The sequence below is a fragment of the Armigeres subalbatus genome, chromosome 2, assembly GCF_024139115.2.
Source record: "Armigeres subalbatus isolate Guangzhou_Male chromosome 2, GZ_Asu_2, whole genome shotgun sequence".
Classification (NCBI taxonomy): Eukaryota; Metazoa; Arthropoda; class Insecta; order Diptera; family Culicidae; genus Armigeres; species Armigeres subalbatus.
This window is the reverse complement of record NC_085140.1, coordinates 244,672,138-244,683,947: the sequence shown is the minus strand read 5'-3', so window position 1 is coordinate 244,683,947 and position 11,810 is coordinate 244,672,138. Positions and strand designations below refer to the sequence as shown.

At 38.7% G+C, this 11,810-nt stretch overlaps 1 long non-coding RNA gene across 1 annotated transcript; it reads left to right on the top strand.

The window, feature by feature from the left end:
* The first annotated feature begins 8,646 nt into the window (after nt 1-8,646).
* LOC134216119 (uncharacterized) lies at nt 8,647-9,280 on the top strand. Its single transcript, XR_009980499.1, has 3 exons — nt 8,647-8,768; nt 8,830-8,918; nt 8,989-9,280. It is a non-coding gene; the product is annotated as an uncharacterized LOC134216119 (long non-coding RNA).
* The last annotated feature ends 2,530 nt before the right edge of the window (nt 9,281-11,810 follow it).

Genomic DNA, 11,810 nt, shown 5'->3' with positions numbered 1-11,810 from the left:
GTGGAGTAAATGGACTTCTAAAAATAGTCACGGACGCTGCAATCTTCCAGATAATCAAGAATTCAATCCCTACAAGCTCACATAAATCCATGCAGCACTTACAGCCCAGAAACACATTCTAACCATGCAATACTGCATACACTCGGGTCGTTTAATATTTGTCAATTGGGGCCTTAGCCAATGGAAAAATGTCAAAAAATAAAAAAAGGTCATGTTTGTAAAGAAGTGACATAACTAGTCTCATATGCTAAGGGGAGCTACACCTACACCTAATTAATTTGATTGATTTTTAGATGTTTGCCAAAAGGGAATCGATGGTCTTGAAATTCCAGCAATGTTTTATTTATAAAAAGTTCAACTACTTTCAACTAGATGTAAGAGTACAACAGGCAATGAAACTTTATAAGGAACATCTAATGGAGTTTTTTAAAGAACTCGTGGAAACATATTTGAAGATTTCTTGGCATATTTTGTGTATGAATTCTTCAACGGAGACATTTCAATTCAAATTTGAGTAAACCTACAAAGTTTTTGGAGCGGAGCTTTGGAAAAAATCTACTAAACATCCATCAAGGAGTTCCAGGATTAAACTGTTGAGCGAGCTCTTGGAAATCCTCTGGGATTTTTTTTTATGTTTCAGTGAGAATTCTGAAGTAATTTAGAAAATTTTCTGGAGGGAGTAATTGTAATTGTAAAAATATACTAAAGCATTTTCACTGAAGTAATTTCTGGACAAAATTCTCAAAAATTAACCAAAATATTTCCTGATAAAATTGTTTTACAAACATCAAAAGCAACGAATGTTAAACTGAAACATTACCATTGACAACAACATTATCCTCCTCTTGCGTCCGAGTATGTTTATGGAGTATCGAGCAAACGTTTCATTGAGACTATCGCCACCTACGTACATGAGGTAAACCATATGATGCTTTAATCCACTGTCATTCTCTCTACATGACTAGTAATTTGAACACCTAAGGACGTGAGGATCGACCAATGACTTTATAAGACCATCATCAAATGAAAGTTCACAAAATGTTTTCAAAACCTTGCCGATGCTGCGGAGTGTTGTCAAAGGTCTTCAAAGATAGTATTCGGCGTTTTCTTTCAACAAGCCTTTAAATATCTAGCTGTTAGTTGTAGGTTGAACATTATCAATGATTATTTGTGGATTGGTTCTGAACTATGGCACATTTTAGCCATTTGATTCAGTTTAGACTGCTTAGACTAGATCATTTTCGAAAAATTGGGCGCTGCATTTTTATCAAAAGGTAATATGATATATTAGAGTTGGTTACTAATCAGCAATTTAAATTTATCAAGATAGATCGCATTTCTTCCGATATCCCAATATCAGACTCTCGCGATTGATGATTAAGTATTTGAACGAACTTTCAAAACTTTTTTTGTTTAAAGGGAACATGACTGATAAGAAAACTGCAAAAAAATCAAAACTACTCTGACACAAATCCAATCAAACTAAATAATCTAAAATATTATAGGGGACTCTTGATGGTGAAAATGGTTGTCGACTGTAACTGCCTCGCAGTATTGTTTTATTTATCGGCTATGCAGTCTGATTACCAGCTAAAACGCTATATTAATTCTGATCCGAAGTTTCGGTTCTTTAATAATTGAATGGTTCAGCGTTTCATTGTCATAAGTGTTTATGACAATATATTGCTCGAAATAAAAAAAAATCACAATAAATTTTCAATATTGGGTTTTGTCATTTTTTTCCCTGACCTCAATCGAAATTCCCTGACTTTCCCTGACATTCCAGGTACAAATTGAAATTCCCTGACTTTCCCTGACTTTCCAGGTTTTTCCAGGTAGTCGACACCCTGGCAAATGATCTACACTAGAACAAAACTACTTTAATTCTCAATAAAACAGGGGGTGATCAAGTCTCCCCGGGGATCAAATCTCTCCACCTTCCGCTAAGCAATAAAATAGATGTAGCAAAGTCTCCTAGCCATAGATCACAACGCTGATATATTTCTGTTCTTGGAAAATATTTTGTTCAGACAAAAACAAAAATTTCTGATAGTTGGTCACAATCTACTGAAGTGCAGACCTGTGGAAATTTCCAACTGCACAATTTCTAACAATACATACTGTTTCTGATATAAATTTCTAACAAAATATGTCATTGTGATCTAGGACTTGCGTCTTTCTTTACTATACTGGGTGTCATTTAAATTTTTTTAGAAATCGAGAGCGTTACGCTGAAAGGGAAGATTTTGAACGTTACTAGCGCCTTTATCATTCGATGGATTAATTAAGATTTATACATCAATCGACTCGGACACTCTCCAGCAATTTACCAATTTCATTGAAATTTAAGATTATTAACAAAAAGCTATTGTAAATTTCAATTCTTGTCATCTAACTAATCATCTAAGACATCTAACGCAGGTTTTCTCAACAGTAGGAGCTTTTCACGAAAAACTATTTGGTACCAGTTATGCAGGAAGGTGTCCGCTACTACGCCTACCAAATATTTTTTCGATTAAAGTGCCTATTTTCGAAATTAGTTAGTTAGGTTTCAATTTTTTCAATTAGTTAGGTTTCATTAGATGCCTTTTGCCATACTGATTTACCAAAGTTAACTCTTTGTGTGCCGCTGTAAGCACGCTCAAAGCAGGCGATTCATTGTCTTTTCTTGTTCGTTCGATGTGTAACCAGCATGTAGTCCCCAGCAGGAGAGCCGGTGGGTCTGCGAATATGCAAGAAAGAAGAGGACATATTTTTTTGCCATTCTATGCTTGATGATGGTCGGATGCAGTGGGTTTCGTTTGCGATCAAGGCGATTGCCCATCGCATCGCTTGAGTTCACCTCTAGAGGCCGATGATGACTGTGGCTGCGATGGCAGCAGTAATGGATGACGAAGAATAAAATTAGCCCAGAGAGTTTTGCCTATAGGTTATCATTAGCACTATATTTCGCCTATTCGGCTATACGAGCCTATTATAGATAGCATAAGACGCGATCCGAAACCAGCACCACCTCACTCCCACCACCACTAATGAACCCACTTTGATTGCCAGCGAACCTCGTTTTGCTGGTATTGATCGTAAGTCCATTCCTCGCTATCTCCCTCTCAAAAGGCACAAAAGTCTCTTCCACGGCACGGCGATCAATCCCGATAATATATGTAGATCTCGTCCGCAAAGTCCAGGAGCATATGTGATCTTGTGGTAATTGGTAATAGTCGTTTTTTTGCACACCAGCTCTCCTAATCGCTTCCTCGAGCGCTATATTGAACAGTAAATTTGAGAGGGCATCACCCTGCTTCAATCCACCTGAGGTTACAAACGATATCGATTTTTCAACCGTAATCTTTACACTTAATTTCGATGCGTCCAACGTGACAAGAATCGGCCGTATTCGGCGGAAAATCAAGTTCAAGCATAATTTGCTCTAATTCATTTCGTTTCACCCTAGTTAACATCTCACAATTTCCGAAACACACTTTTCACGCTGCAGTGGTCTCCACCATTTGATCCGGTTTGCATTGTTTTGCTGATGTTTTAGCATGCTTCATCACATCACTTCACATGTCCTCCTTTGTGCAGCGTTTTGAAAACGACATAGGCATTAGGCTCCATAAAAAGCATTGCAACAAAGTATGTAGGGACACGGCAGGTATTTCCGTCCATCGTCATATGGGCTAAAACCATCGAAAGGAACGTCCTTTAGCTAGAACTCCACTATAGTAGAACGTATCTCCTGAGCTTACGATTTGATACGGATGAGTTTGTCAAAAAAGTTTCTCTTTTATTGGTTTTCGAGACTATGACGAAAAGACGAAAATACCTGCCTGAACCCTACATCCCGCATTAGCTCATTCCGAACGGACAAATTTCACTCTGCTAACCGGCTTGTAGCTACACAAATTGCATGCAACTAGATATTGCATTCGTCAACCGGCAACTGTTCATTTGTGACGCATGCGTGTTTAGAGATGTCGCAAATTAATCGATTACTTCGATTAATCGATTCATCGTTGTGATAATCGATTAATTTTGAATCGATTATTACCCAACGATTAATCGATTCAATAATCGAGATGAATCGTGAGTAATCGATTAGTTACTGATCGATTAATCAGAATTTTACGACATCATAAGGATGTCGAAAATTAATTGATTATTTCGATTAATCGATTCATCGTTGTGATAATCGATTAATTTTGAATCGATTACTATACAATGATTAATCGATTCAATAATCGACTAGAATTAAGAGTAATCGATTAGTAACTAATCGATTAATCGGGATTTTACGACATCTCTATGCGTGTTGTAGAAATTGTTTGTGTTCATGTCGTCGACGCCACTATCTCTGAACAAATACCGTGACCACTCGTAATTCTGCGCATTCATACAGAACTTAATAAAACTTTGCAATAATCCCGAAATTGTAATCCTCAACAATTGCATGACAATGCTATATACTATTCGGAACAATCATCAATATTTGACTTTCCAAAAGATACCAAAAAGTGTACATAATTAGTCCTTAGATGAGCACTGAGCAGTTTATGGTGCTTTCACGGTAACTGTAACATAGTGTGTTTTTGCAATGCGTTACAGCTCATAGCAGAAAAAATGTCCATCAATCCCTTGGCCTATAAATAATTTAAATGAGTTTCGGCATCCAATCTTCTTCTTCTTAATGGCATTACATCCCACACTGGGACAGAGCCGCCTCGCAGCTTAGTGTTCATTAAGCACTTCCACAGTTATTAACTGCGAGGTTTCTAAGCCAGGTTACCATTTTTGCATTTGTATATCATGAGGCTAGCACGATGATACTTTTATGGCCGAGGAAGTCGAGACAATTTCCAATCCGAAAATTGCCTAGACCGGCACCGGGAATCGAACCCCGCCACCCTCAGCATGGTCTTGCTTTGTAGCCACGCGTCTTACCGCACGGCTAAGGAGGGCCCCAATATTGGGCAATAAAAACCAACCCCGTGAAACAAGCGAAAGTTCTTGAAGCCACAGTTTCCCGACTAGGAAGGCAAAACAAGATTATAACATGATTGTAACAACATCGATTATTTATAACAACCGTTGATATAATCGAGTTAGGATAAATTATGATGAGATTTTTACTTAACAAAATTATAACAGAATTAGTTAGGTTTCATTGTTTTGTTAGAAAATTTAGTTTTTTTAACAACATCCTGAACCAAGTTTATAACAACCTATGTTAGAAAAACTGTTGAACTCAGTAACACAATATGATATGAATTTGTTATTCTCTCCTGATTGGGTTGTTAGTGTGGCGCTAGTGCTGTTCTTGAAGTTTAAAGCTCCGTTCATATTGCACAAAAGATATTTTAGTTACTAGATAAAGATTGTCCCTACTGTTCCCTTTGTTCTGCTGTCCGAAACATGTGTGGTACATACCTGTCAAATCGTATGGATTTTCCTTCTTTGACATTTAGCTCCCCTATCCTCGCCAGCAAAAGATGTTCCGGACAGCGACGACAGCGACAATCTTTATCTAGTAACTAAAATATCTTTTTATTGCACCGATTACATTTCGCGCTGGTATTTAATTATGTATCGCAAAATGATTTTCAATCGTGGAAATTTTAATTTCAATAAATTAAGTTATATTGTTCTGTGTTCGTCATTTATCCAGCATTTTACGTGCGGTAATAGCCACCACAATATAATAATCACCAAAATCAGCCGAAATTATCACCGAAGAAAGCCAATAAATTATTGTCGATTGTCATCGTAGCCATTATCATCATCCTCATAAATTTATTATTATTGGCGAATGAAGGCTGAAGTCGAAGAAGTCGAAGGATAATATGAAACAAAAATGTACGGGGAAACATAGGGGAAGTTTTTCAAAACTCTTCTTAAAAGTTTTAGGAGCAATTTCATTAAAAACGGTACGCAGCAGTACGGGGCTGGACTTTCCTTCTACTGCATAATAAACGCAATTTTTCGATATCTAATTTTATTTTGGTATATCACACTTGATACTGTTTTCGTACTGCTTTCTGTTTTTAATCAAATTACTTCTAGACATTCCACTAAGGATGTGAACCATTCCACCGATTCGTTTAATTTTTAGTTTAATTTTGACAATTCGATGATTATTTCACTTTGGTTAAAAATAACCCTGCTCTGGTGCATGGTTAGATTTGACAGTTCGATTGTTAAACTTTGGTCGTTAGAAAATTGGCGCTCGTAAAATGCTGTACATGACCAAATTAAGTGGGTTTGGTAAATTTAAATATATTGTAACTCTGTCAATTATCCTCCGATTTTGACAATTCAGGGATGCCTGAACAGAAAATTCAAAATTGTTTCACAGTATATTTACAGGACCGGCTAAGGTCCTTCGAGAAATAAGTTTATCAGAATCCGAATGAGAACACACATTAAGGTTCGTCTCATTTACCGAATATAACCTTGAAAGTGCCAGTTCGAAGATTTAAAAAATAGCCAGTCTTAAAAAAGGCTGGTGCACCCCCCAAAACCATTAAAATGTAAATCTATCAAAAGTGATCTTGCTCTGCAAGCAGGGTTATTCGATAATTATTGAACTGCCACTATGAGACACGAGACAGCACACATACTTTTCAGTTAACGAAATCAATTCATCTATTTGATCTTGACGCATAAACTTTTTGGCTATACACTTGAGCTCACTATAATGTGGGCGTCGAAACTAAGATAAATTAATCTACTTAATCATTGTACGTGTCATCGACAGGTGTTTTATGAAACACTATTGAAACCTTTTTTCTTTGCATTTGATCTGATCCAACTGGAAGTGGATGTCGCATTGTTGATAAAATTTTGCTTTATACTGGACCATTTGGGTGTTGACAGAATAATAGTTTTTTTCTTAGCATAATGGACTTAGCGTAAAAGTCAGGAGATTAAAAATAATAACTATCGAGCTGCGAATGATCATGCACCGGAAAAAGTTCTTTTAGCTGACGAGAAACCTAACTATACTGCCCATGTCGCAAATGTGTCACATTTGAATTTTAGTCGATTATGAGTTAATCTTAAGAACCCTATTTAAGTAACCTAAAAATTAAATCAGATTAGTAGTGCGTGATTCCAATTGTTCTGCTGCATTCAATTTTAATATGAATCTGAAACATGCATTCTCCCAGCAGCTGCCCTAGATTAATTTAAGCTCAGATTCAAAAGCTCAAAACTGTTGCACAGCTATGATTTTTTTGAAGATTGAATCACGAAATCCAAATTTTACGTCCGGAATTCGAATCAATGCACTTTGCAATTACTGAGCAGCAAGATAAATAATTATTTTTATTTATTCAAAATTCAAACATGAACAGAACACTGCTGGAGATACCAGCGTTTTTGTATTATTTTGCTTCAGATTCAAATGAGAATAGTGTTCTAAAATTTAGAGGAAAAATAAATCGCTGCTGATCAATCAGTTAATTGATTTGCAGTCTTATTTTTTCTACTTGCAAAAATTTGGTTTGCAAACAGAAAAATGCATTAGGAATTAAAGGCCCACTCTTTATCACAATGCCAAATATTTGTTAACTTCCTTCAGACATCTATCAAACTATCGACATGAGTATCAGGCAGACTTGACAAATTTGTTATTAATATTAATTTGGTATTTGTTATTGTGACAAAAAACAGTGCTGATAACTTTTGCGCTTTAGCGAAACATGTGTATCTGAAATGAACGCATCAGCTATAGAGATAATTGCAATAAAGTTTAGAAACATATTTTAGATGGTGCGCTTTTTCTTGTTACAACAGCCTAAAATAAAATGAAAATACTGTTTATTTATTTTTTATCCGAATTAAATCTGTCCTCGGGCGATATTGTCGCATGCGTCACTGTGTTCCGTGCTTAAAGCCACAGCTTGACAGCTAGCACCAAGTTTAGCACCAAATTTTCGGCTTCAATCATATTGTATGCAGATGACAGCCGTTTCAGGGGGCTGATAAAAACCGAAGTCTGATTTATTTTTCATAGGGAGAAGATCTACTTGTGCAATTCCGCCATTAACTTTTTCAACTACTGGATTTGGACCACCATACAGGTTGGACCCTTCTGACGACATTATCTTGTTTTCTGACCTACATTCAATTCCCATACTTGCTTGAGGAAAATAAGATTTTTCTGCATTGGTTCGACTTGTTTCATGTGCGAGTATTGTAACGGCCATTCGGTCCGTTACAGTTTTGTAAATATTTAGTATAATTGAATATGAACTTGATTTAAATATAGAAAGTAGTTTTATTAATAGTTTTTGTAAATAGTACCAAATTTGAAATTTCCTAGCATTCCGTTGTACCGCGTTTCCAGAAAATCAAAAAGCTCTTCTAGATTCCAAATTCTCTCGCGCTCGCGAAGCAAAGAACGTTCTAGATCAACAGATCAACGTGCAAACCATGTGTTGGCAAAGGCGAGCGCATGTGATTACGTCACGGAGTCGGTTAGTGACCATCCACCTGGGGAAAATCCCAACAAAGCCTCTTTAATAATTTTCGGAAAGATCGGCAGGCAAAGTAGGCTGTAATCCGAATGGGTTAATTGCTTCTTGCATTTCGATCGTTAGGAGAGGAAATGCGATCTAGGGACTTCGTGAGGCCAAAACCGAAGGCTAAGAATTAGGACAATCTTACATTTAATCTGAGGATTCTTGACTGTGACTCGTTCACTTTGATCTGGATTGTGGAAGAGGCAGGAGTTGTCCGATTTAGTTTCGCGTCGTGAGGTGATCTTACAGGTAGACAAGTGACATGGTAGCCTCTTTGAATTTACTAATTCGAGTTAAACCTCTCTCCTAGTTATAGCAAAGACAGTCGTTAACTAGTTCCTAGTTTAGCTAAAAACTGTGCTGGTTGAGGAAAGTGTGCGAGTGTGGAGCGACAATCAGGTAAATCACGTGCTTTTAAATGTGCTTTGAATGTGCTTGTAACAGCGTGGCGAACACGTTTAATCTTCAGAATCGTGGCCGGTGTGCTGAAAGCCCGTCACCTCACCCGTTTACCAGTGACCACTCCTGACCCCACTCTGCAGCTTCGAAGTTTCCCGGCGGTCCACTTTGCCGGAAGGGGCCGCGACCGTCAATCTCGCGCCCAGGCAGGGCGAAGGCAGCAAGTAAGTCAGCAACAGCAACCGTTTTCCCGCTGTCGGTGACGACCGAGAGCGCAGCAGCAAAGTCCACATCTCGTTGGCGAGGCGCCGTCGGCGCATGAAGTAATTTCGTAGCGTAGAAGGAGGAACCGCAACAGAGCGCGCACCGCGACCGCGGTGTAAGAGACCGGCATCGTGTTAGATGAGCCGTAGGTAAGCGTCACCTTCTCCACCATCCCGTAAGCACATGGCAAGCGTCGCCATCTCCGTCCGTGGAGCACGTGCGTAGGCGTCGTCCGCTCGTCAGGCCGCCTGCGGCACCGCACCGTTCTTCGACCGGTCAACAGCATCGTCCAGCAAGCGACCGATAGCTTCGTCCCCGTCGTGGTGAACAACGCCGACAAAAGTGATGGTCCGTAAGTAAACGCATGCATGCAAATTGGAATCGCCCAAGCGCGCTTGGTGAAGAATATTTTTTGGATTTGCCTGCTCCCAATTTTGGTTGGTGATGCGTGGCGGTGAGAGGCTATTTTTCTATTAGCCGATCCCTGAAAGTGAATGCCCACACCGCACAAAAGCACGTGATAGGAGATAATTAGATTACGAAAGAATAGAAGCGAACAGAAGAAGTAGATGAGAAGTGAGAGAGAGTTTTTTTGAATTATAGAATGTAGGCCTACGAAAACCCTAAATCGATGTGTATGAATTGAACGGGTTAACCATTGTGTTTTGAGCTGAAATAAAATGTTATAAGGTACCACAGACAATCCGACTTGTTTAGCTCACAGAAACGAGAAGAGGTAATGTAGAGGAGGTTTTCATGTCATTCGGTATCGTTTTTCAGTAGTTTTTCTTTTGATTGTTTTACTGGGGAGGTTGGCCCTGAATCCAACCAACGGACACTCTCCATTTTTCCAGATCTGATCGGGGTGAGCTGTTTATAGCCAACCGATGATGATAACGACTGTAAGCGGATATTCTGCTTTCGACTAGGTGGTCTTTCTTTCGATTAACGATCGATCTGTGTTTTAAAGGGGGAGTAATTTTTATTTGGAATACCTGTAGCCTGCCGATCTTCGCGCTTTCCTTCCATTATTGGAAAACAATAACCCTTTCCCCTGAAAGGTCTTAGGCCGGGCAACCCTAAAACAGGTGGATGGTCTCCATTAGGAGTGGCGCTTAAACCATCCGCTAATCCTTTCGGAAGGCGCGGACGGGTCGTACGGTTATATCTGGCGCCCAACAATACAAGGCTTTTTTCATTCATAATTTTGATTTTTTTTTGCGTAATTTAGACTTAGTTTTTTTTTCTTCTTTGCACACATTATTAAGTTTTCTCTTTACACACATCATTACATTTTTTTTCGCGTATAGTACTCTTATAATATTAGTTGAATTATTTTCTATATTACTGTTTATATCTATCATTATTTTCTACATTTCCTACATTTGATATATTTTGATTTGAATTTGAATTTTTATAAAACAAAATAGACTTAAATTTGGAGGAGTTAGATTTTGAATTGCAAACTCGCAATCAATCGGAAGATACTTTTAAGCTTGATTTGAATGCGAAGCAAAGACATTTGAGAAATTTATTTAAAAACTAGTCGACCCGGCAGACGTTGTCCTGCATAGTAGGCGGAAATGCGCGTTGTGAACTGCCCATGGGAAATTTCAATACGAATCTTAATTTTAATTTTTCACGATGTACTCAACCTTACTCGTGATTTATGCGTGAGGGAATATCATATAAACCCGTCGGAAACTATAATGAACGTAACTGCTGAAGGAATGAATAAAATCCATCCAGCCGTTTTCGAACGAACACAGACCATTTCATTTTTATATATAACATGATCAAAAAGATGGACACATTTATCGTTCACCTTACAATATTTTCGAAGAATACTCTCACATTGAAGGAAGAGTACTAAATTTGGAGAAAGCATTAGAAAAAAGAGTGGAGTCAAAATACGAGTCGCGTGTTCTACATTATTGGTATAGAGTGAAGTGGATTCAAGTGAACGGGGAGGAAGAGAAAAGAAAAAAACGGGAGTTAGTGCAAGTGATCGAAAAAGTTATGTCGAAATTTCAATTCGGACCGCCGCAATCGCCGTTAGTGTCAAAAATAAATACCATTATGCAAGGGAACGGAGAACAAGCGAGTGTAGGACAAGGGTCGAGAAATTCTCCATCGCTCAGTTTGCAGCTTCCTGGACATTCTCCTTTATCAATGGACCAGAACGAGGAAAGTAATAGTCGCGGATTGGATACTCTAGCACATCCAAAAGGAGTTATCCCAAAAATTACACCGAAGACCACTGAGGAGCCGGCGACACTTATTACTGTGCCGCGAAGCGAGTGGGAAGAAATGAGGACAATGATAGCGGATTTAACAGCCAGACTAGCGCAGAGCGAAAACCAGAGGAGAAGGGAAGATGTTCCGAGCAGAGATAGAGTAGGTCAACAACGAGAAACGCCACAAAGAGGTGCGCCGGTGCATGTGAAAAGACCGGAGCACGGTAACAGCCATGTGATGACACACCACGGAAGTATTGACGATGACGACAGCGATGACGAACCGATCAGGAATCCGCCGGGTTGGCGAAACAGAATTCCTCAGATGGGTGACCACTTCTCAGATTATTCCAATTACAACGATTGGAACAGCTACGCAGGACAAGCGATA